Source organism: Equus caballus, chromosome 6 (genome assembly GCF_041296265.1).
Source record: "Equus caballus isolate H_3958 breed thoroughbred chromosome 6, TB-T2T, whole genome shotgun sequence".
In the NCBI taxonomy this organism is placed as follows: Eukaryota; Metazoa; Chordata; class Mammalia; order Perissodactyla; family Equidae; genus Equus; species Equus caballus.
Genome location: NC_091689.1, coordinates 60,581,614 through 60,607,992, shown reverse-complemented (window position 1 = coordinate 60,607,992; position 26,379 = coordinate 60,581,614). Strand labels below are relative to the sequence as shown.

Here is a 26,379-nt window from a genome sequence, read left to right as displayed (position 1 = left end):
ATTTAGAAATAATCCAGAGGCCCAGAGATGTTAAATAACTTGTTCAATGTCACACATCCAGTTTGTGTTGAATCCTGGACTAAAGTTCAGCTTTCTGATTCGTCGTGGTGATCACTTAGACCAAAATGCCTGCCTTTAACCTCCATATTTATTTGTTTTATTTTCCTTTTTTTCCTCTGAGATGTTAAAGGCGCCAAACATAACATCCAAATATTGATTGCCTCTCACCCCTTGGGAAATTGATGTTATAGGGAAAATGTTCTACCTAAGAAACATTTTTTAGGATATTTTTAAAGGACCACCACGTGCCAGGCACAGTTATTTAATTGATATGTGATACCCTACTTCATCTTCACACCTGTAAGGTGGATATCATTTGCCCCAATTGATAAATGATGAAACTGAGAGGCAGAGAATATAAGTTACTTGCTTAAGGTCACACAGTTACTTAGGAGCAGAGTGAAATTCAAATTCTCATCAGTCTATCTCACAATGTTCATTTCTTTGTTAGAAAGGATCTCCATTCCCATAGATTGAATGGCCAATTGCTTCCTGTACATCTTGTATGCTATTAGAGACTTTGGATGATTTTGTTATAGCCAGGCACGGCCCATGTTGGTCTTGTATAATGTTTAGAAAGGTCTATCCCGATCTATCCCAGGTCTATCAACATCTATCCCAATCTCAAGTAGCTTCAGGTCTTCCTTTTTTCCTATTTCAATTAAAGTGAAGGCGGCATAGAGGTGATTTAGATCACCTTTATGAGGCAAGTCCGTCACCAGATCATAAGCTCCTTCCTACAGGACAAGTATCACTATTGCGCGTCTTTGTACTACCTCTAGGCTGCCTAGTCAAAGTGTGAATGAGCTGCTGCAGCTTTGGCATCACCTGGGAGCTTGTCAGAAATGCAGAATCCCAGGTCCTATCCCAAATCTACTGAATCAGGATGTGCATTTAAAAAAAGATCTCCCCTTGGTGATTGTACGCACACTTTTGAGAAAAGCTGTCTTGTTGTACATTCCATTTATTCACTGATTCAATAAATATTGATTAGGGACCTACTCTGTGACAGGGAATGTTCTAGATACTAGAGATACAACAGTAAGTAAAGCAAAGCCCCTGCTTTCATGCAGCTTAAAGCCTGTGAAGGAAACAAAGACCAAGCAAGTGAAGAAGTAAATATGCAATCACAAATGGTGAATACTATGGAGAAAATGAATATGGGGGTGAGAGAAAGAAAAATGGAGGCATTTAAGTTGAATCCTAAAACATAAGAGATAACCAAGGAAAGAGTGATGGGGAAGTATGTAAGACCAGAGAAACAGCATGTGCAAATTCAAGCTAATGAAGGAGAAAGTGGCCTAATGATGCTGGGGACGTAGTGGGAACCTGAGTGTGGAGGGCACAGAGGCTGTGTGAAGGACCTTGGATTTATTCCGAGGGTAACCCGAAGCTATTGCAGGGGTCTAAGCAGGGGCAGGACATGTTCTGTTTTGCATTTTAAAACATCAGTCTGACTGCAGTATGTGGAATGGATCAGAGGGTGGCAAGAGTAAGAACAGGAAATCTGTTTGGAGACCAGGCAGTATTCCAGATAAGAGGTGATGAAGCCTTAGGCCAGGGCGATGACACAGGAGTTAACGTAAATGAGTTCAAATCATATTCAGGATCGTAACATGATTTGGAAATGGATTTGATACAGGGAACAAGTGAGAGAAAATTGAGGACAAAAATGAGTGCCAGATTAGGGTATCATCATAGTATGCATTAACGGGCTTCTCATCAAATTTTAAAAAGTAAAAGATTTTTTTAATATATATTTTTAAAAAAGCATTTCTATTTTTATCAGATTTGCATGTATTCATGATTTAAAATTTTTTTTAACTATTTGTTTTTATTTTTTTTCTGCTTTTTCTCCCCAAACCCCCCCCCCCCCACAGTACATAGTTGTATATTTTTTAGTTGTGGCTCCTTCTAGTTGTGGCACGTGGGATGCCGCCCCAGCATGGCCTGATGAGTGGTGCCATGTCTGCGCCCAGGATCTGAACCAGTGAAATCCTGGGCTGCCAAAGCAGAGCACATGAACTTAACCACTGGGCCATGGGGCCGGCCCCAGTATTCACAATTTAAAATGATATTACAAGACTAATAATAAAAACAGCAGTCCTCTATCTTCCTTCTCCCTACCTCTCAATTTTGTTCTCTGCAGGCAATCAGTTTTAACTATTTTAGCTGTTTTTCCATATTTCAAAAATAATTACTTCTCTGGACACTCTTGATTTATCAATTTTAAATGTTATGTGTTGATACCCTAGTCTGGAAGATGAAAATCGAGCATTTAGCAACATCCTCACTTTTTTTTCTCTACCACTCTCCCAAAACATTTTAATAAAACATTTGGATTATATCAATATTAGATGCATACTTTTTTGTATTCACATTTTAGACTTTTAGTTATGAAAACTTTCAAATGTGTATAAAATTTCAACTGTCAGCACATGGTCTTTCTCGTTTCCTCTATATTCCTATCTTCTTTCCTCCTACTCCACACTGGATTGTTTAAAACAAATCCTAGACATCATATAATTTTATCTGTAAATTTTTTAGTGTAATACCTATAAAAGACAAGGACACTTTGTACAACATAGCCACAATACCATCATCATAACTAAAAATAAAATTAACAGTAATTCCTTAATATCATTAAATCATTCAGCGTTCACATTTTCCAATTGTCTAGAAAAAATTTTTAATTGGTTTGCTGGAATCAGGATCTAAATATGATTACATTTGGTTGGTCTCTCTCCTATGTCTCTTTTAATATGTAACTTTTCCTTCTTCTTCTTACTATTGATCTATTAAAAAGAAATGTGGTCATTTATCGTGTAGAGTTCCCCACATCCTGGATTTTGCTGATGACATACATGTGGTATCATTTAATGCGTTCCTTTCTCACTTGTATTTCCTCTATACTGGTAGTTTGGTCTACAGCCTTGATCCAATTCAATTTCTATTATTTTGGTAAGAATGCGTCGTATGTGAGACTGCGTATTTCCTATTGCATTGCATTGGGGGCCACATAATATCTGGTTGAATCTCATTTATGATGTTATGATTGATAAGTGAGATCAGATGTTGTCAGCCAGACTGTCTATTCTGAGTTCTCCATCAGCCCTTCACTTACTAGTTTAGCAACCATTGGTAATAATGGCCTAGAATCACAGGTTGCACGATAGTAATAGTCTAATTCTATCATTCCTTCTACATTTGTTAGTGAAATTCTTCAATAAAGAAGAACACACCTCATTAACCATTTTGTTAACTTGAGGTACAATTTTAAAGGAAAGGCAAGATATATGCTTATTTTTTTTCCCTCATTTACCAGCTTTCAGAATACGGTAATGAACTGATTCCCTAGATCCTCAGAAATGACCAAAGAGTTCTTTTTTTTGGTCTCATTGTGAACCCATGTGTTTCAGCATATGTGTGTTCTGATCTCCTTTGTCTTTTTGGTGTTCAACTCCCATAATGGAAGCCTTGTACACTGTTGGTGGGAATGTAAATTGATACATCCACTATGGAATAGTATGGAAGTACCTCAAGAAATTAAATAGAACTACCATATGACCCAGCAATTCCACTTCTGGGCATATATCCAAGGGAAACAAAATCATTACCTTGAAGAGATATCTGTACTCTCCTGTCTATTGTAGCATTATTCACAATAGCCAAGGTATGGAAGCAACATAAGTGTCTGTTGATGGATGAATGGATCAAGAAAATGTGATATAGATATACAATGAAGTATTATTTGGCCTTAAAAAATAGGGAAATCCTGCCATTTGCAACAACATGGATGAAGCTGGAGGGCATTATGCTCAATGAAATAAGCCAGGAAGAGAAAGACAAATACTGCATGAAATCATTTATATGTGAAATCTAAAAAAAAAAATCAAATATATAGAAACAAAGTAGAATGGTGGTTGCCAGGGGCTGGAGTGTAGGGGAAATAGGGAGAGGTTGGTAATAGGGTATGAACTTTCGATGAATAAGGTCTGAGGATCTAAAGTAAAACATGATGACTATAGTTGATAACGTTGTATTATATAATTGAAATTTGCTCAGATAGAACTTATGTGATCTTCCGCTCCCCCCCAAAAAAGAGAAAGTTATTATGTGAGGTGATGGATGTATTAATTAACTTGATGGTAGAAATCTTTTCACGATGTATATGTAGATCAAATCATCATGTTGTACACTTTAAATGTCTAACAATTTTGTCAATTACTTCCATAAAGCTGAAAACAAAGCTCGTAAAGAATTATCCCAGGTTGTACCAACAAGCATCTCTTCGAGGTGGCTTCTGTGCCCTTTGACTTTACCTCAGCACTTCACTAGCTTCATTGCTTTCTGGTGAGTGTGCATATTTTTATGACTACATTAACTTTTTTCACTACAGAACCAAGTAGTATGCTATAATTATATTTCCTTTCTTCTAGTTAACATTTGCCTCATTATTTTAATTATTTAGTTTTAGATTTGCAAATCATCTCAAAGAATAGTAAAATCACTCTTCATATGGTAATATTTCAGTTTGATTTCCAATTTCCCTTCTCTCTGCCTAGTCCCACTGAGGTCTTTCTCCTACAGCCTCTGTCCTCCTACTCCTTTCTGGACTGGTTTCTTTCTGGGATTGCTGCAAGCTATTCCCTCCTTTCACTGTCATCCTGAGAAATACTCTCACCACTCTTCTGTTTTGAATGTCTTGTTTTAGCTTCCTTGATTTACACTCTTATTTCGATGGAACATATCTTGCAGTAGCTGTCTGAGAATGGGGACACGAAAGATTGAGATGTTTATTTTTGAAAATATCTTTATTTTAATCTCATACTTGGTTAAAAATGTATCTAGATATATAGTTGTAAACTAATAATTTTTTTTCATAATTATAAAGACATTACTTCATTGTATTCTAACCACTAGTGCAGCAGTAAAGAAAAACAATTTCTGATGCGTGGTGTATGACTTTTAAAAATCTCTCTTTGGAGCCCTTGGGATCTTTTCTTTATTCCTGATGTATGAGATTTCATGCTGATGTGTTTTGATGTGAGTTTTTTTCATTTGTTGAGCTGGAAACAATATGCCTTTTAATATATAAACTTGTGTCCTTTAGTTCAGGAAATGTTTGTGCATTACTTCTTGATAATTTTCTCCCCTCCATTTTCTCTGCTTTCCTTTCCAAAAGACCTTTGAGAATTAGATTAATCTTATATTCATTTTTATCCTCACTGGTTTTCCATGTCTTTACGGTTTTTTTTCTTGGAAATATCTTAAACTTAATCTATTAACTCTTCCATTAAAAAATTAACTTTGACAATCATGTATTTTTAACTTTCAAGATCTCTGCTTTCTGATTGTCCTTTTTGTAGCATCCTGGTTTTGCCTCATGGATGCAATATCTGTCCTTATCTGAGAGAATGCTATAAAGCTTTCTCTTTCTTTTTGAAATTCTCTCCCCTTTGTTGTCTCTATTCCTTCAGGTTCATTTTTGTTTGTTTTTGAATGTTTGTTTTGGCCTTTGTATTTCTTGTTGGAGCTTTCTTTAAGTATCTGATGATCCTTAGCAATCCATTTATTTATTTTTACATTGTGGTTGTGTTACAGTTTTATTAAGGTACTATTGAAATAAACTGCACATATTTAAAGTAGACAATCTGATTGTTTTTCACATATGTATACAGCCCTGAAACCATCAGCACAACCAAGGTAATAGAAATTTCCATCTTCCAAAAAGTTTTATTTTGCATTTTTGTAATTTCTCCCTTGCTACTCCCCATCTCCCACTCCCTTGCCCCCTCCTCAGGCAACCACCGAAGTGCTTTTCATTGCTATAGGTTTGTTTGCATATTCTGGAATTTTATATAACTGGAATCATATAGAATGAACTCTTTGGTGTTTTTTCATTCAGCATAATGATTTTGTGATTTACCTGCATTCTAGATCAATAATTCTTTCCTTTTTATTGCTGGGGAGTAGTTCGTTGTGTGAATATACCAAAATGTGTTTAGCCATTCACCTATTAATGGACTTTTGGGTAGTTTCCACTTTGAGGCTATTACAATTAAACCTGCTACAAATATTATATACAAGTCTTTGGGTTGACAAATGTTTTTCTTCCTTCTTGCTTAAATATGTGGGAGAGAGCTGGTAAGTCCAGTAATTTCTATCAGTGAGATGCTACAAAGCTGACTGGAGGCTCCCTGTGTGGACACGGCTTGCCAACTGGTGGGTTTCACTGTAAGGTTAGGGGGTAGGAACTAGGTCATTGACTTGAGAGACTCTCAATTTGTGGTCTTTTTTCTCTTGTGGCTTCAGTCTTTCCAAAGAAAAATTCTCTGATATTTTCCTCAAGGAGTGAACATTCATGGTTGACAGTAAGTCGAGTTTAGAATTTAGAATCAAGAAGGATTAGAATGTAACCAGTTTTTCCTGTTTTTAATTTGGTGTTTCAGTTCTTCCCTTTGTGGCAATTGGTTTCCACAGATCCAGGATCTATCTGGTTTCACTTGTCCAGATATTAAATTGCTGTTGGAGTAAGGGAAGATGGTTACCCAGATGCTTGGAGGGAAGTACAGGCAGGTTTCTCTTAAAGTTTATATAGGACTATACATGTATAAAAATCCTAAGCTCTAAGTCTTATCAGCCCTTGCTTCTGAATTATCTGGGGTCTAAAACTCCCTAGATTTTTACAGGCACTGTGGAGCAATTCGGCTTCCTTCTTGTTAATGTGCTCTTAGCGTTGTGGAGACTGAAAAGTAAGTCATTACCTCTCCTCAGTCTTTTTTTCTGTCTTCCAAATATGCATGGCTATCTTCAGCCTGTAATTGTTTTTTTTCTCATTCTCTTTGTCCCTCTCTGTTCACACACTTTTTATTTCTTTACTGCCATTTTAATATTGCCATGGTTAAGTGAAGTGTAATGTTATATGTTAATTCCTTCGGGAAGTATCCTGTCGCTTTGGTAGGTATTTGGGATTCTGTTCCAACAAGATTTGCTTTTTACTTTCTTTTAAAATTTTTCAGTATTGTTCATTTCCTATTCATAGACTTCATACTTTAGAGTTAATTTTTGATTATAAAATTTTAGAAAGAAATCAAAAGTTGGAAAATGTGAACTAGTGATAAAGAAAATACGAGATATAAAATTGTCCACATACAAAATATTTGCATATAAAATAGAACACATAGAAATAGTAATAGTTTTTGTGTTGGAGTACTAGGTTGTGGCTGACTTTTCTGTAAGCATTTTTTATGTTGCTACATAGTTTTAAAACTATCTTGTTAATGGATTGCCACACATAGCATGGTTCTAATATTTTCAGAGGGGAAAATTGTGTTTTTACATCTGTGCGACTTGGTATCAAATAATAATTTTTCTATTCTACTCCACCATGAAGAGTTAAGTAGGATTATTTTCTATGCAAAAAGCTACAAATTAGCAACCTGGGTGACTTCTCCAACACACAGTTTCACGTCTTTGTATCACAGAATCACTTTGCAGGAAAACCGTCTAGAACTGCCATGGTTTTCCCACCACAAATAGTCATTCTTCCCTATCATCCTTTAAAATGTAGCACCAGAATGTTTAAGTCCCTAAAGTGAAAAATGCCTTTCCAACACCCTCTTTACAACTACTCTTGACAGATTCAACACCTGTGAGTAATATTTTGAAGAGAAAGGAGCCCGACCCCCCACCCCGCCCACTGAAGTCCAGGGGAGTGTCAGCAATTCCATCCCTCTTAGAACTTCATTCTGCTTTTATGCTTTTGTGGGGAGTTCAGCATTTAATGGTTTGCATCTTCATATTTTAAGAGTTTCTCGAGAAACAATCCTAACAAAGAACATGTGTTCTTTCTATATTGTTTTAATATTTTGAAAAATGATGCATTTTTAAGGACTTCTAAGATCCCGTTACCTAAGATATGTGGATTAGGTGCTTTTGAAAGGCCTAAGTCCCCCCAGTCAAACAAAAAAAGCACACACAAAATGAATGATAATCTCTGACTTAGAAGAGACTGTAAGGAAAATTTAATTTACTCTCCTTTAATGCTTGAATTATTCTTTCAATACATTTGGAGCATCCACTGGGTACTAAACTCCTAAGTATACTCTAGTTGGGAATTTGGGCAACTAAACAGAAAATTACAACGATGTTTTGATCGTGTTGGAAAAAACTACCACAAACTGACTGATTTAAACAACAGAAATTCATTGACTCCCTGTTCTAGAGTCTGAAAGTCTGAGACAAGATGTCAGCAGGATTGGTTCATTCTGAGAGCTGTTCTATGCCCCTCCCCAGCTTTTGGTGGTTTTCTGGCAATCTTTGGTGTTCCTTGGCTTATAGAAGCATCTGTTCAGTTCTCCAAGAAAAAATCGTCGACCAAGAATCCTGAACCTAGCAAACTATCTAAAAGATAAGGATAAAAGAAAATGTTTCAGACTCCTATCACGGCCCTCATTTCCACATGGCGTTCTCGCTGTGTGCGTGTCCCTTTGTCCAAATTTCCCCTTTTTATTAAGACACCATATCGTATTAGGGTCCCAAACTCTCTCAGTACTACTTCATCTTAACTAATTAGATCTTCAATGATGCTGTTTGCAAACATGGTTACATTGTGAGGTACTGTTAGAAGTTCAACATAGGAATTTTGGGGGATACAATTCAACCCATAACAGTTAGTTTTTAGAAATTCTATGATTTTTGTTTGTTTTAAATTCCCTCCTATAGCTCAATAGGTTTGTTTTGAAACCTTTCTCAGGGGAGGAGTTTCTTTCATTGTTTTGTGGTTAAACAATATTTTCTTTATTATTTCCACTTTTGACTTTATTAAATTTTTCCTGACCTAATAGATGATCAATTTTAGTAAACGTTCTATAAGCACTTGAAAAAAAGCCATATTTTCTAATTCGGGTACAAAAATTCAATATATATATATGTCCATGTCATTAACTTTATTGGAAATGTTATTTAAGCCTTCAAATCTGCTTTTTTCCTTTTCTTCTTGCTATGTTTGGACTGAGAGGAGAATGAAAATCCTATTACTTGAGTGTTTCTACGTATTTATCTTTGCATCTCCTGCATTTTCTGCTTTATGAAATTGCCTCACTCACTGGGTGCATGGAAACATGTAACACTTATATCTTCACTGTGAATTGTTCCCTTTAGTACCTCTAAACTACCTTTCTATCTTCTCTAATGCTTTTTGCCCTGAATTCTACCTCATCAGATATTATGATCATAACTCCTGCTTTTTCTTTCTTTCACTTTTCTTTTTTGTATTGGCTGTGCATGTAATTGTCTATTCTTTTATTTTATTCTTTCTGAATAACTTTGTATTTCGTGTGTCTCTTACACACAGCATAAAGTTGGGATTTGTTTTGTAAGTTATCTGAAAAACTCTTCCTTTTAGTAGGTAAATTAAGCCCATGTATTTCTTGATATAATCGATATGTTTGGGCTTAGTTTTGTCATATTAATAGTAACATTCATTCTATAATGCTTAATATTATGATACTTTGCCCCAAGCATTTTATGTATATTATCTCATTTAATCCTTATACAAATCCTCATTTTTTAATAATGATGGAACCGAGGTACAGAGAGGATAGTAACACACCCAAGGTCACAGAGGGAGTAGTGGTAGAGCTGGGATCCAAATTTAGTCTGGTTCCTGAATGCTTTCTCTTATCTACTATGTTATGCAGCCTCTCAATTTTGTGCCTTCCATACTACTTCTGAGTAATTTCCCAAAATCTCTTTTCCAGTTCACTAATTATCTCTTTTACCTGTATCTGATATGCTGTTACCTATTCAATGAGTTTTTAATATCAAAGATTAAGTTGTTTTAGTTCTCAATACTTCTTGGTCAATTTAAAAATAATCCATGTTTTACATCTTTAATCATCTTGTACATGGTCAGTTAATATTGTGTATCTGATAATTTCAGCATATGAATTTCCTTGGAAATTTAATTGCTATTTTTGTTTCTGATAACTCTCGGTTGTGATGGCTTGATTTGTGTTCATAAGATCATATGTTCTTGAACTCAGTCTGTGGGAATCCTAACAGCCCATATTGGGGATATTCCCTTAGAGAGGACATGGCTGTGTCTGTCACTATCCAGAATTTACCAACATCTGAGATCACCCTCTATGGAGGGTCCAGGGTATTAGAGGAGACCCACATTAGCTCCCCAATCTTGAGACAGATACAAAGCTTAGGACTTCAAGATCTCAGGACTTCTATCAGTATTTGTTCTATTTGTTCCCAGGGCAACTCTCTTTCATGTACTGCTTCCTCATGGCTCACTGCTCAGATTTCAGTTCATTGCCTTCCCCCTCACACTTTGAGGTTTCCTTTCCTTCTTGTGAGCTTAGCCATGCCTTAATAAATATGTTCATCTTAATTTATCCAGGGTCTAGCTGTCTTTTAGTGGGAGTACAACTTCATTCTACAGCAGCAGAACTGTGTGTTCATATTCTAAAGACTTCTGAGCTATAGAGCCAAATTCCCCTCTAGAAAGGTTGTGCTAATCTGCACTCCTTTAGAAGTGTATTAGTCTATCTGTTTATCCTTAAATTTGCCAACATAGAATATTATTTAGAAATAAATACCCTTGAGTCATATGATAAAGGAAAGTAGCATCTTTCTGTTAACTTGAATTTTTTTTGATTACTAGTGAAGTTTAAAATTTTAAAGTGTGTTTTTAAGCAATTTATTTTTTAGTTATCTGGAAATATGGATTTGGATATCAGGATTGGTCTGACCTAGAGATGTGGATAATTTTAGACATGGGTTATATAATCCAAAAAGAGCATGGACAACAAGAATAAAGACAAACTATATCTTGGGAGACATCAAAATTTACGAGTCATATGCAGGAATAGGAGCCAGCCAAAAAGATGAAAGTGCTCAAACATAACTTACCGTGAGACAAAAGTAATGTCAGAAGTTGAGTTCAGGGAAAGTTCCAAGAAGGAAAGCTTGGTATGAATGTCACATGATACAGATAAATCACACAGGATGAAGACTAAAAAATTGAAATTGGAAGTCAGCAAGTAAAAGTTTACTGATGACTATAGCTGGGATGCTTTCAGTGCGTGCTAAGGACAGCAGTAGATATAATGGGATAGTCTAACAGTTCTGAAATGTTACTGATAGAGATCAATGGATTTTATATTGAGAATCAAGGATACTTTTAAGACTATGATGGGAAAAATGGGCATTTTTTTTCTTGAAAGTGTGCACTTGAACATACATTCTAAATTTTTAGCACAATATAGAGACATTCATGTTTCCTCTGACAACCTTCTTTTTTATGGATTCACCTACTGTAGCCTCATTGAAGAGGTTTGATCATACAGGGAAGGAGAAAGACAGACCAATAGCTTCAGGAGAGGTTAGGGTTAGGTTAAGATAATGGGAAAAATACCTGGCACTTACTAACATGTTCTATAAACCTTGATTTTCCAGCAGAAGAGGAGAGTTTGGTGAGACAGGAGAGAGAAAAGATTGTTGTTGGCATAATGTCCCCAAAGAACTGGGAGGCAATGCGATCCTGAGTGTAGTGGAGAGGTTAGTTTTCTAGGAAGGAGGTAAGTGGAGATTAGAAATGTATGTTTATTCAGAATCTGCTTTGTGTCAGGCATTGTGTTAGAAAATTTTTGTACAATATCTCACTCAATCTTCAAACAACCTTGTGAAGTAGGAAATGTTGACTTTTACAGATGAGCATTTGAATGTTTCAAGAGTATATAACTTTTCAAATTCATGTTAGAAAGTGACACGGAGAAGAGTCTAACCTCCATATGTCACACACCAAAGCTGCCACATGACTGGAACAGCTATGCAGAAGTTAAGGAATTAATTCTTTTAACTAAGGTTAGAGTTTGAGGGAAGGTAAATTTGGGACATCTGAGTCTCTATTTTCATTGTCAAATGGCAGAATATGATCAACGGAGCATGGCCTTCTCCTCTCTACTGACTTGTCAGTAATGTCCCTTCGTTACCTGAAGAGGCAGCACACAGATTTGCAGCCACACACTTGGCCCCATGCCCTGCCCTCCTCTAGGTCTGACAGCATGGAAAGCTGGGATTGGACCAATCCTCTGGGAAGAGCCAAATTGTCCACAGGAGATTTTCAAATATGAGCTAAGTGAAAAGAGAGAACAAAAAGAACATAATCAAGTCCATCAGAGCAATCGCATCTTATCTCCTACCAAAGCAAGCAAGCTTTGATTTTACTGTTGGTTTTTTCTCCTGAGCACCATCCAGAAAGTACTGAAAGAGCCCGTGAACTTTCCGTGTTGTAAAAGCCTTAGGACTAACCCTTTTTCCCTCAACACAATATTTCTCTCCATCTTGGTTCAGAAGATCTTTAGCTCTTTGAAATATTATTTATATTTTTTGTTTTGTTTTATATTTAGGAACCCTTTAGAATAATATTACTTCCTGTTGTTTATATATGAGTTTTATTGCAGTTTGATCTAATGATAAGTAACTTCCAACCTAAGTAGATACGTGATAAAATTAACTGGCTCCAAATAGTTATTTCTTATAGTTATGAGTACTGTGGTTGGATCTAATTAGATAGATGAATTTGAAGTGATAATGTGTATAGTCAAAAGGACTCTGATTAGGATCTGATTATTTAAACAGATCTTATAACGATTTAAGAGGAATACCCTGTGATTATGTTGTAGCCCTGCTCAGAGAAGTTACATGTAATTAAAGTTGAAATCTAGCTATTTTACATCCATCGTTAAAAAGTTTAATAGCTTAGGCCAAAAATTGCTTTAAAGATTAGTGGTTTTACTTTAAGTGCAAAGTGATTGGTTGACAAAATTGCCAAGCTCACTGAGATATTTTTGCCTGCATCCCCCCATACTCCTCCACCCCGACGGAAAAGGTTAACCAACCAAAGAACCAACCAAACATGTTAGAACAACAGGGAAAGAGTACTTTTATTTTAATACATTTTAGCATAAATGGATTGAAGATATTTATTGCATTATGCTTTTGGCTGTGGGTGGAAGAGTCAACACTTACGTATTCTGAACAAATATTTTGAGTTTCAGAGGCCCGTAGCAACAAAATTCTCTCTATAAATAACAGATGACAGGCAAAAAGGAGTGTTTATATGTGGCAGCCTTGAAGGACTCATTGATAATGACTTGTGTTTTTGGACACACCCACACTCACCCATAGTAGCATCCTTAATAGGAAGATCCTATTGTTCAATCCTAAATGTTCAATTTAGAGATTCTCTCAGTCGGATGACGTTATTGAAATCAGGCGAAGGTAGAGAAATAGAGTAATGATCCAGTTACTGGGAAAATAGAACAGGATTAATTGGATTTTACTAACTATGGAGTTGGAGTCAATAGACTAAAGCCCCTTAGGGCTTTTAATTGCTTGAATCTGCTAAAATTTTATCTACTTGCTACCATGCGCCCCTCCTGGTCTTTCTTCTCTTTGCATTTCCAAAGGTAAGTTCAGTTCGAAAGATGTAGGTCTCGACCGAGGCACTTGGTGAGGTGCGATTCTAACGTGTCAATTTGCGAAATGAAACAGCAGAGCTTCCTTTTTTAAGGTTATCTTTCAATGCAAAGGGAGGAAAGAGCAGGCGCTGGATGGTAGTAATTAGACAAATTCTAAGAGGCTTCAGCCATTAAAAGCCCCAAGGGACTTTAGTCTTCTAGCTCCATATGTGACAACGTGGATGAACCTGGGGGCCATCACGCTATGTGAAATAAGCCAGTCACAGAATGACAAATACCACCTGATTTCACTCATGCAAGGTACAAAAATAGTTAAACTTATAGAAACAGGATAGAATGGTGGTTGCCAGGGACTGGGAGGAGGGGGACATGAAGAGCTGCTGATCCACGGGTATAAAGTTCCAGTTATACAAGATGAGTAAGTCCCAGAGATCTGCTGCACAACATTGTGCTTATTATAGTTAACAATACTGTATTGTGTACGTAGAAATTTAAGAGGGTAGATCTCATGTTAAGTGTTCTTACCAAAAAAAAAAAAGAGAAGAAATAAAAGTAAAATGTGCAGTGCTAAAAGCAAGACAAAACAAAACAAAACACCCCAGCAGACCCTTCAAAGTAGTGAGAGTTAAGAGGCTGACGCAATGGGAGGCCTAACATTTTCCATAAGAATAGGGGTATCAGGAGGCATCTTGAATCCTCTCGATCTGTCCTTCAGAGTTTGTCCCAAGATTTTGTTTAGATCGCAAACTGTCAAGCCTTCTTTGAAACCCAGGAGAAAACCTTCTAAGGCCAGTTTCAAATCAGTGCAAACGAAGACCCCAAGGCCCAGGGGATGTTGATGGGTTTACATGGCGTGCGTCTGACCTCAGGTATTTGGGGGCATGGTAAAGCTTTGTGTTGGTGCACTTCGTAGATTCCCGTGATCACTCGTTCCTTCCCAAGCTTTTACAATTTTGCTAGTAATGTTTATAAGTATTGTAACATATTTTCAAAAAAATGCTAGATACCACATGTGTGATGCTCATGGAGATCATTTGAACTCTCCTGAGTGGGATTTTTCTTTAGCAGGTTTGACATTGGCCCAGGAATATGTTGCAGGTGGTCCACAGACCACGCTTTGAGGAATTGAACTAATCAAACAAGACAACTTGCTCTTTGTTCCCGATACACCTTGAACTTTGTGACCTCCAGGTTTGTACCTCTCATGTTACGGAACACATTTGCCATGTCATGCAGTTGTTGATGTGTCTTATCTGTTGGCATCTAAACTGCTTGAAAGTGAGGGCTACTACTTGCCAACTTCTCATTTACCCAATGCCTCTTAGCAGAGTGCCTCATACACATTTAGGCACCTTGTTCTTACAGTGTGATGGTTAAGAGCTATGGCTTCGGAGGCTGACAAATTTGGGTTGGAATCCAGCTTGTGTGACCTTGGGCAAATTAATCTCTCAAAATCTCTTTTATAACACTGGATAACAACAGTTATCTTGTACAATTATGCAATAATTAAATGACAACGCGTATAAAACATCTTACACAGTGTCTGGAACATCATAAGGTAGCAATTTTATGAGGAAAAATTTTCAATCACCCTGTATATGCTCATTAAAGAGACATAGAAAATATAGGTAAGCAAAAATATTGAAATAAAAACCAAGCTAATCTCATCCCCTAGAGAAAATAAAACATAACATTTTGATGAATATCCTCCCAACATTGAGTTTTAATCTACATATATGTCTGCATATAGATTTAAAGTGACATCATACAATTCAGACCATTTTTGTAACATGCCTTTTGTTGTTTAAGAACATGCTATGAATACTTTTCCATGCCAATAATAACCTTGTAATTTTAAACACCACATTTTATCCTATTTCATATGTATAAAATAAACAATCCCCTATTCTTGCACATTCTGCTTTTCTCTGTAGTGTTTTTCTTTTGTATTTTACTGAAACAAAGCTGTGGTGAATATTCCTTTGTACATTATTCTGTATATAATTAATTTTTGCTTAAGTCAATCTTTTTAGAAGTGAAGTTGTCAGGTCAAGGACTTTACATTTTTGAAGATTTGATACCTACTGCTAAATTGTCATTGTAATGTTGTATCATTTATGCTTTCATCATCAATGAATGAAAGATCTTTGCCAATGTTGAGTGTTATAATAGAGAAACCTGTAATGACTTGAAATAGTAACTCATTTGCGTTTTAAAATTCACTCTCAATTCAGCAAAGACTAATGGGCGTCTTTTCTGTTCCAGGCACTGAATTGGGTCATGGTGGGAAGGGGAAGGTGACTCAGAAGTGAGCAAGACAGATTGGGTTCCTGCTTTGATGGAGCTTAAAGTCTAGCAGGCTTAAGGTGTGAATGATATGATGTCACTTTAGATCTATATTAAACACATGGCAATTAAAGGTGTGATAACAAAGGACATATCTAAAGCAGTTTTAATTTAGGCCAGGGTGTTAGATCAGATCTGAAGTGACGCTTACAAATGAGCAGCAGTTAGCGGAGCTAGGAAGGGAAGGCGGTGTAGGACAGCATGGAAGTAAGAGCTTTCCAGACCGGCCAATGCTTGAGGAACTGAAAAAATATACCATGGCTGTGCATGGACTACAGCGGGATGATTGAAGACGATGTGTGAGAGTCAGCTGGGGGACAGATCACATAAGGCCTTGGAAGGCATGTTAAGATTGAGGACTTTATTTTAAAGATAGGATTTTTCCTGTTGTAAGAGATAATTCTAATCGTACTTTGGGAATGGATTACCAGAAAACAAGGCATCACATGGGGAGACAGGGTGGAAGGCAGCAGTGTGGAACAGGGTGGCTTGAGGAATGTGTTATTCAGAACTCTTTGGTTACAAGTAACCAAACCAGCTTTATGCACAAGGGAGAATTTGTTGACTCGTAAGCAAAAGATTAAAAGTAAAAGTTTTATCCGGGCCTTAGGGACAACGGAAACCCAAAACTTCTTCCGTGTGGCTAAAAACAAGGCCAGAGGTAGCTCTTATAATGTAAATCTTACTGTTTCAGCATCCAGAAAGGGGCAGACTCATATTTTTAATGAGTTAAAAAAAGCTAATAGAGGAGCTGGCCCAGTGGTATAGTGGTTAAGTTCGCACACTGGGCTTTGGTGGCCCAGGCTTCACTGGTTCAGATCCCTGGCGGGGACATACACAGTGCTCATCAAACCATGCGGTGGCAGTAGCCTATATACAAAATAGAGGAAGGTCGGCACAGATGTTAGCTCAGGGACAATCTTCCTCACACACGCACACAAATAAATAAAATTTATTAATTAAAAAATACTAAGTGGGCTCTTAATAACAGAAAGAAGTGGAAAGGGTGCCAGAAATTCAAAACAATGAATGTCCATTACAGAGTAGGGACAAGTGAATGGATTCAGCAGAAATGGAGTCAAATCAATAGGACTCAGCAATTCATTGCATATGGGAAATGAGAGGGAGAATGGAATCTAGGATGACTCCAAAATTGCTGGTTCAGATAGTTTTGTACAGATGTTTGAAATGTTTACAAAATATCCAAGTCGACACATTCAGAGGACAACCGGATAAAAGAGTCTGATGTTTGGGTCTTTATAGATGATGATGGGGACAATAGGAATAGGTAAGACTCTACAGGGATAGCATGGAGAAGGGAAGAGCAATAACAGAGCCTTGAAAATTGCCAGCATTTAGGGAGTGGGCAGAAGAAGAGCATCTGAAGAGACGAAGAAGGAGCAGATAAAGAGGAAGGAAATCCATGGAAGATAGTATGACTATTAATATAAATGGACAAATTGAATTGATATTAAACTCAAGTGATAAAAATGTCTTCTGGCTTTGGTCTCTTGTGGTTGATAAATGACTCAAAGTACAGTAAGGGTAGGAGTGAGGGATGATACAGAATGTGGTGTCACGAAGCCAAGGGAAGAGAATATTTTTTTTAAAAAAGGAATGGGGAGTGCTCCTCAGTGTCCAATATTGTTAAGAGGTGAAGAAAAAGAAGACTAAAAGGTAGACATCGAAGGAGGCCGGCTCAGTGGCTTAGCGGTTAAGTTCATGCCCTCCTCTTTGGTGGCCCAGGGTTTGCTGGTTTGGATCCTGGGCATGGACCTATGCACCACTTATCAAGCCATGCTGTGGCAGGCGTCCTACATATAAAACATAGGAAGATGGGCACAGTTGTTAGCTCAGGGCCAATCTTCCTCAGGAAAAGAGGAGGATTGGCAATGGATGTTAGCTCAGGGCTAATCTTCGTCACTGAAAGAAAAAAAAAGTAGACATTAAATCTAGCAACACTGAGTTCACTGGAGACCCTGATGAAGGATTTTAGTGCAGTAGTTTGACTGGAAGCCAAAGTGGTTGAGAAATGAAATGAACAAATAAAGATAGTGATTACAGAAGATTTGTTGAAAAACTTCTTAGAAGTTTACCTTTTGAAAAATACAGTAATTAACTTCTATTTATTCTTTTGTGAATATATTTCTATTTTTTGTCTGTGTTTCTATTGATGGCATATCTTTCTTATTGATAGGAAAGTGCTATTTATATAAGGCTATGCATAGATGGTTCAGGTGTTCACAGATTCTTATTTGCTATAAATAACCTTAAATTTTTTCTTTATTGTTCTTCTAAATTTTAACTTCTCAATGTAGGTATTTTGCATCTAGTTTTATGTTTAGAAAGCCCTTTTCCTTCATCATAGCATATAAATAGTCACAAAAATTTTCTTCTAGAACTTTTTTTGAATTTTGTTTGGGTTATGGAATAAAGTGGGAATTTACTTTTTTTCTTATGGTAATCAACTATCTCAAAGGAAAGTAATAATAATAAATAATTTAGTTGAAGTGATAATAAAAATAAAGGGACAAAAGACTCATGTGGCTTGATCATTCGTGGCTTGACACAAAACTCAATGAGCATTGGGCCTGAGGATGGGGGACAATACACGTAAATACCTGTTTATTCTGACAGTCTGAAGACACGCTACAGTAAAGTGAGACCAGTCATTCATTTAGTCATATTTGATTTGGTTGAGATCTCTTGTATCCACATTATTGTACTACCTAGTGGTGTGTATGCCGTACACATTTGAAGCTCAACACCAAGTAGGAATTGCGAGTGTAAAAATAAGGTAAAACCGTAGTCCTGGGCCACAGGGAAACAAATATTGTTGAGACATATGCACGTGAAGCAATAAATGTGCCTGATCAGCTAAGATACATGCTAATTGTGAAGTACAGACAATTGTTTGCAAGTGGAGTTAGAAAAGCTGATGAAATGGTCTGAGTCTACCCCTTCATTCCAATGCCCAGGGCACTCTTTGTGCCCTGTAAGTACCAAAAGAAATTGTGCTTGGCCAGGTAGATCAACTTAGGCTAATTTACGTACCATTGACAATGAAGTTTTAAGCAAGTTTTCTTTAAAGTTGTTTCACTTTCAACAATCAGTTTCTTTCCAATTCAAGTTTCTGAAAGAATGACAACTCCTCTGTATCTTGACACTCTTCATCTTTCAAAATGATAGTCTTGACAGATGTGCTATAAAAGTGGCTTTCTTCCTGTGGTTTGAAATAAGTCTGAACTTAGGATCATTCACGTTACTAAGAGCTTCCCACAAGGAAGGAAAGGAAACGCTGTAGTTTATGTAGGTGGATTTACATCGGCAATTACTGCAAAATACAATGAACCTACTATTAATGACACAATGGCGTGTGTATGGCTTGCTAGCTCATTTGGTTTCCAGATAAAGTGCGTTGGAAAACATGGGGGTTTCTTTCATAGTGCAGGAGAGCAGATAGCCTTGGTAATATCTTTGCAAATTCAGGATATACAGTATTTGATGATGTTGGAGGTTGGGTCTCACAACTGGCCAAATTCCAGTCAAAGGGAGGTTGCTTCGGAATCTATAACTAGGTATTTATCACAGCTGGGAAGGTGGCTATGCCTATGGCTTTTGCTGAAGCAAAGATAGAAGAGAGCCATTGTTCCACATATGTTTTCTTTTGGGGATCGTATCTTCTTAATATAAAATTACAGAATTACAGAGTTGGCAGTTATGGCTTGATTTGACTGTATATGCTACCTGTGCAAATTCTTTTCAACACGACAATCCATCCTCAGTCTACATCCTGTGCTCAGCAAAAATGTATCTGTATTTGACTGCTTTTCAATACCTACAACTCTCTCATCACAATTCTATGGAAGGAGGTGAATTCTTCAAAGATCAAGGCACTGAAAGCCATTTGTGGAATAGCCTATTTCTAAATTTCCTAGTTTACCAAAAATATTGTTTTAAGTATTAATCTGCATTAATCTATTAAATGGTTCCGTATATGGTTTCCTATAACCATAGTTTCTTAGCTATATTAAGGGAATATGAATATTTTCTTCTTGACTACTTTTAAGAACCTGCTGAAGAACACTGTGTGAATATATTCTTCATAAATGAATTCTTCCTAATTGTATTTTTCATGAATATATTTTTCACAAATAAGAATATATTCAATGAATTTATTCATCTTTATTATGCTTATAATATTCCCTTATTAGAATTTGTTCTTAATATATTTATATTCTAGAATATATTAAAACGAATTTATTAGAAAATAGTCGTAAAAAGGCCAAATAAGCCTAGGACTCAGCTTTGACAAGTTGAATGTTCCTTAAAATGTATTTAATGAGAATATATGTATATTTAAAAACAATATTCCTTATAAAACAGTTCAATAAATTTGGAAATTTGGTAAATTTGGCAAGTCTGTTGTTTGGTAAATTGACATCACAGGAGACCTCAGGTTTACTTCTATTAGTTCATTTACTTAAAAAAGCATCATTTGTGATTGTCTTTCAAGACTTGGAATGGAGACATATATTTTAGTTCTATACCTTTCATCCAGTCTTGCGTGGTTGGCTCTATAATGATACAGCAAAAGCTAATTTTTTAAAATTAATTATAACTCAACATGATGCTTATTAATCCATTCTCACAAATGATAATGATTCTGAACTTTTCAGGAACAGCTATTTACCTAAAATGAATGAGCAGAGTTGTTATTGTCCATGCCCAAAGGAAAAAAAATGCTGTGGTCCTGCCTGCAGATAAAACTATAACTTGTTTTTGGTTCTAAAAGTTTAGAATAGTCTAGACTATTCTCAGTCTCTAGGCTGCTACGTCTACATCATAAGCATTGATCTACAGACTTATAAGCCTTAGTTTTCCTATTGCAAGGAGAAAGTGGATTCCATCTGAATATGCCACCTTCAAACACAGTTGGCCTTGATTTTCTGAGATTTAGGTGAAGAAGGAACTGAATTTGGACCATGAAAAGTCAGTCTTATGAAATCCTGCCACTGTACTTAACAAAACCAAACACAGAACAAAAGCGGATTCAAACCAAAACAAAGCTTCAAATAATGGAAGATTGAAAATTAACTTGCTTCTTTGAATGTGTTGCCATGGCTTTTAGGTTTTTTGTGATAATGAGAAGTGCCACTTACCCGCTGTCTCCTATGGAATGATTACTTTGTGTTTATATGAATATGGATTAGGAAAATTGTTCTGCACATGTGAACTAGGGATTTTGAAGAAAGAAATTCTATTTTCACTACCGATTTTACTAAGAAAAAACAGAAGCAGTATCTCAGTGAGTTATTAAAGAAATAAGAGCTAGTGTTTACATACATCCGAATTCGGTGTATAGAAAGACTCACACTAAATCTAAAATCTCGAACCGCTGCTTTTCCTTTAAAAAAGAAAATCTTATTTGTATATAACTTGATGAGTCAAATGTATTATTAATTTTTCATAGGGTAGGACTTTAATTAATATGTTCATTTCCTCTTATCTTCCTCTTACACATATAATTTTCTGCTACATTCATTCAGATAAGTTAAAGGATAATATAAAGGGTCTTAAAAAGTCTTCCAAACCAAATATATTTGCCTCTTTGGCTTCTTGTGTGCTAAAATTCCTGACATGTGAGCCAGTGCTTTTAACTAAAAAGCTCTAACAAAGGACCCTATTAAAATATGTATTTCTGCCTGGGAGGAGCACATTAAATTCAAAATTAAAAGGCAGTAATATATTAGTACGAATTTGTTAACTAGATTAGCTTCGTTGAAACTAGAAAATAATGGAACCAGGGCGTGGAACACTGTAGAAAGTGAGTTAGGTGGAGCATGATAATTTAGCCCTCTGGGTGGCCAAGTATGGGCTACACTGAGAGTTTATGGCATGGTGGATAAGGAGAAGGGGTATTCTTTGGATTATGTCATCTCTCAGGCTTCTTATAATGCCAAATGTTATGGCTCTTATTCTAGAGGTTCTGAAAGGTAGCACATATAACTGTTTAACCTCTAATATCAATGCTACATGCAAATGGTCACTCAATAAATGAGATTTATATAATTTTTGAAGATACACAAATTCACTTATGAAGGTGCCAGATTTCACTGCTCAGCATTAATTTTTATCAGATTTAAAGGACATTATCCAGCAGATGAAAGGAAAGAAGTTTGACCCATATTCTTCTTTTGAGCTTTCTTCAGCCAATACTCAGACCTTATATGTAAGAAGTGGTATGTATGTAGACAGAGTAAGTGGCCACTTAATGGATGTGATCTGAAAGGTACTGCAAAATTTTGTGCGATTCTGTCCTATGTCCCTGCCACTGAAAATATCCGCTGTCAAATCTTCTCTCTTGCATGAGATAACGAAGCTGAAGCCTTCTTCCTGTGTTTTACAAACATGTGCGTTTTTTCTGGGAAGGAGGGAGAGGATAATTTATCCCCGAATCAGAATGATGTCTTAGGTTAGCTGGTGTGACATTGGAAATTAGCAAAACGAGGCCTTCGAGGGACATGTCTGAAGAGTTAGGAGAAAGGGAGAAGAGAAAAGGGGGCTGAAAATATATTTTCATAGAAGTTTGTCTTTGATTTAGCCTTATAGATTAAGGAGAGAAAAATAAATGACAAGGACAATTTCACTCAAGATGACAGTGTCTATCATGCAGGTGTGGATGCACCTGTGTGCTAATCAGTGTATGTAGGTGTTTTAGCCTAATTGGTGACGAGTGGGGCAACTTTATAGGCTATCAGCTATGTCTATTGACCAAGTATTTCACTATGCATAAGGCAATCTGATAGTGGCTGATAGAATATTAGGCAATCTACACATGTTTATGGAGGCTCTTTGACATATGACAATACATTTTAACAGGAACTCTTCAATATCTTATTATGAAGGAGTGTAGGAAATTTTAACCTTTTGAGAGTAATATTTTGGAATTAATTTACTTAAAATCCCATTGGACAGGTAGCCAATGGGAGGGCCTATGTTGGTAGGGCCATTGATATTGTAAACAAAAAGTTCGTCAGTAAGTTACATCTAATAGCTATTCTGCTAACCAAGAAACTTTTGCCATTGTATGATGAATTTGAAAACAGACGTATTTCCACAAGTTCAGAATTATGACCTGGTAAGTAATGAAAGTAAAATGTTATCTAGTTGCATAAGCCAGTGATTGATGAATCATAATTAGTGACCTTTTGCAAAAAACTTAAGAAAAATGGAGTCTTTGAGCTACAGTCAATGTCCATCACATTTCTTTCTTTAAGTTGTATTAATCAAAGCCCTTTGTGTAACAACTAATTTGCGAGCAACTCAGATGATTGGATAAACTCAAAAGGATCGCAATTTATATTTTAAGACATGTATCTATCCTAAATGATAATATCATTAAGGCTTAACTAATTTGACATAATACTTTGCCTACTCAGGATATTGATGTCAATTCTGTGCAGTCCCAGGTAAATGTAAAATTGGCAATTATTTATTAACTTAAGATGCAGAGATCTAGTTTGAATATTTCAGAAGTATTTTTTTATTTTAATTTTTATTCGGCTTTCTCTGTAGATAAACAGTAGTTTTTCTGTGTGTGTATATTTAAATTTCATTTTTTTTAAATTGAGGTAACATTGGTTTATAACAGTGTATGAATTTCAAGTATACATCATTATATTTCGATTTTCCTCCCTCCATTGTAACCACCATAGATTGTAGTAACCATAGATTGTAACCACCAATCTAATCTCTGTATCTATGTGTTTGTTTGTCATTGTTTTTATCTTCTATTTATGAATGAGATCATATGGTATTTGACTTTCTCCCTCTGACTTATTTCACTGAGCATAATACCGTCAAGTTCCATCCATGTTGTCGCAAATGGCAAGATTTTGTCTTTTCTTAATGCTGAGTAGTATTCCATTGTGTATATATACCACATCTTCTTTCTCCATTCATCCCTTGATGGACACAGGTTGTTTCCAAGTGTTGGCTATTGTGAATAATGGTGCAATGAACATAGGGGTGCATATATCTTCATGCGTTTGTATTTTCCTGTTTTTTGGATAAATATCCAGCAGTGGAATAGCTGGATCATATGGTATTTCTATTCTTAATTTTTTGAGGAATCTCCATACTGTTTTCCATAGCGGCTGCACCAGTTTAGATTCCCACCAGCAGTGTATGAGAGTTCCCTTTTCTCCACAACCTCTCTAACACTTGTTATTTCTTGTCTTCTTAATTATAGTCATTCTGATGGGTGTGCGGTGATATCTCATTGTAGTTTTGATTTGCATTTCCGTAATAATTAGTGATGGTGAATATCTTTTCATGTGCCTGTTGGCCATCTGTATATCTTCTTTTGAGAAATGTTTTTTCAGATCTTTTGCCCATTTTTAACTGGGTTGTTTGTTTCTTTATCATTGAGCTGTACGAGTTCTTTATATATTTTGGATATTAACCCCTTATCTGATGTATGGTTTACAAATATCTTTTCCTAATTGTTGTGTTGTCTTTTCGTTTTGTTGATGCTTTCCTTTGCTGTGCAGAAGCTTTTTAGTTTGATGTAGTCCTATTTATTTTCTCTTTTGTTTCCCTTGCCTTGTGAGACAGTATTCGAAAAGATGCTGCTCAGACCAATGTTGAAGAGCATAGTGCCAATATTTTCTTCTAGAAGTTTTATAGTTTCAGGTCTTACATTTATGTATTTAATCCATTTTGAGTTAATTTTTACGTATGATGTAAGATAATGGTCTACTTTCATTCTTTTGCATGTGGCTGTCCAGTTTTCCTAACACCATTTATTGAAGAGACTTTCCTTTCTCCATTGTATATTCTTGGCTCTTTTGTTGGAAATTAGCTGTCCATAGATGTGTGGGTTTATTTCTAGGCTCTCAGTTCTGTTCCATTGATGTATGTGTCTGTTTTTTTGTTGGTACCATGCTGTTTTAATTACTATAGCTTTGTAGTATATTTTGTAGTATATTTTGAAATCAGGGAGTATGATACCTCCAGCTTTGTTCTTTTTTCTCAGGATTCCTTTGGCTGTTCAGAGTCTTTTAATGTTCTATATAAATTTAAGAATTCTTTATTCTATTTCTGTGAAAAATATTGTTGGAACTTTGATAGAGATTGCATTGAATCTGTAGGTTGCTTTAGGAAGTATGAACATTTTAACTATTCCATTGCAAGAGAATGGAATATTTTTCTATTTCTTTGAATCTTCTTCAATTTCTTTCAACAATGTTTTATAGTTTTCAGTGTACAGGTCTTTTACCTTTTTGGCTAAATTTATTCCTAGGTATTTTATTCTTTTTGTTGTGATTATAAATGAGATTGTATTCTTAATTTTTCTTTCTGCTACTTCATTGTTAGTGTATAGAAACACAACTAATTTTGTATGTTGATTTTGTTTCCTGCAACTTTGCTGTGTTCATTTATTATTTCTTTTCTTTTCTTTTTTTTTTAAAGATTGGCACCTGAGCTAACAACTGTTGCCAATCTTTTTTTTTTCTGCTTTATCTCCCCAAACCCCCCCATACATAGTTGTATATCTTAGTTGCAGGTCCTTCTAGTTGTGGGATGTGGGATGCCGCCTCAACGTGGCCTGATGAGCTGTGCCATGTCTGCACCCAGGATCCGAACCCTGGGCTGCCGCAGCGGAGCGTGTGAACTTAACCACTCATCCACAGAGCCGGCCCCTCATTTATTATTTCTAACATTTTTTTGTGGATTCTTTAGGGTTTTCTATATATAAAATCATGTCATCTGCAAATAGTGACCGTTTTATTTCTTCCTTTCAAATTTGGATCCCTTTTATTTCTTTTTCTTGCCTGATTGCTTGGTTAGGACTTCCAATACCGTGTTAAATAAGAGTGGCAAAAGTGAGCATCCTTCTCTGATTCCTATCCTTAAAGGGGTAGCTTTCAAGTTTTCATCATTGAATATGATATTGGCTATGGGTTTGTTATATATGGACTTTATTATGTTGAAGTACTTTCTTTCTATACCCATTTTATCCAGAGGGTTTTTTTTTTTTTATCATAAATGGATGCTGTATCTTTTTGAATGCTTTCTCTGCATCTATTGAGATGATCATGTGATTTTTATTCTTCATTTTGTTAATGTGGTGTATCACACTGATCTACGATGTTAAACCATCCCTGCATCACTGGAATAAATCCCACTTGATCATGGCATATGATCTTTCTAATGTACTGTTGTATTTGATATGCTAGTATTTGTTGAGGATTTGTGCATCTATGTTCATCAGTGATATTGGCCTGTAATTTTCTTTTATTATGTTGTCTTTGTCTGGTTTTGGTATCAGGGTAATGTTGGCCTCACAGAGTGAGTTAGGAAGCTTCCCTTCCTCTTTGGTTTTTTGGAAGAGTTTGAGAAGGATAGGTAGTAAGTCTTCCTTGAATGTTTGGTAGAATTCATCAGAGAAGCTGTCTGGTCCTGGACT

The 26,379-nt window shown here is 36.1% G+C and overlaps 1 protein-coding gene across 45 annotated transcripts in view; it reads left to right on the top strand.

Annotated features, from left to right (window-relative positions):
- The window catches only part of SLCO1A2 (solute carrier organic anion transporter family member 1A2), a 117,994-nt gene that overhangs the window by 28,130 nt on the left and 63,485 nt on the right, over positions 1 to 26,379 (top strand). For 18 of the 45 annotated variants that reach the window (XM_070269090.1, XM_070269089.1, XM_070269104.1 and 15 more), the window contains 3 exons: positions 4,299 to 4,413; positions 11,533 to 11,654; positions 14,625 to 14,750. The exons of 10 other annotated variants lie outside the window; for them this stretch is intronic. The gene's annotated coding sequence lies outside the window, so the exon portion shown is untranslated. The remainder of the gene's footprint in view (positions 1 to 4,298; positions 4,414 to 11,532; positions 11,655 to 14,624; positions 14,751 to 26,379) is intronic. 17 more of the 45 variants (XM_070269097.1, XM_070269092.1, XM_070269093.1 and 14 more) reach the window with 8 other exon arrangements.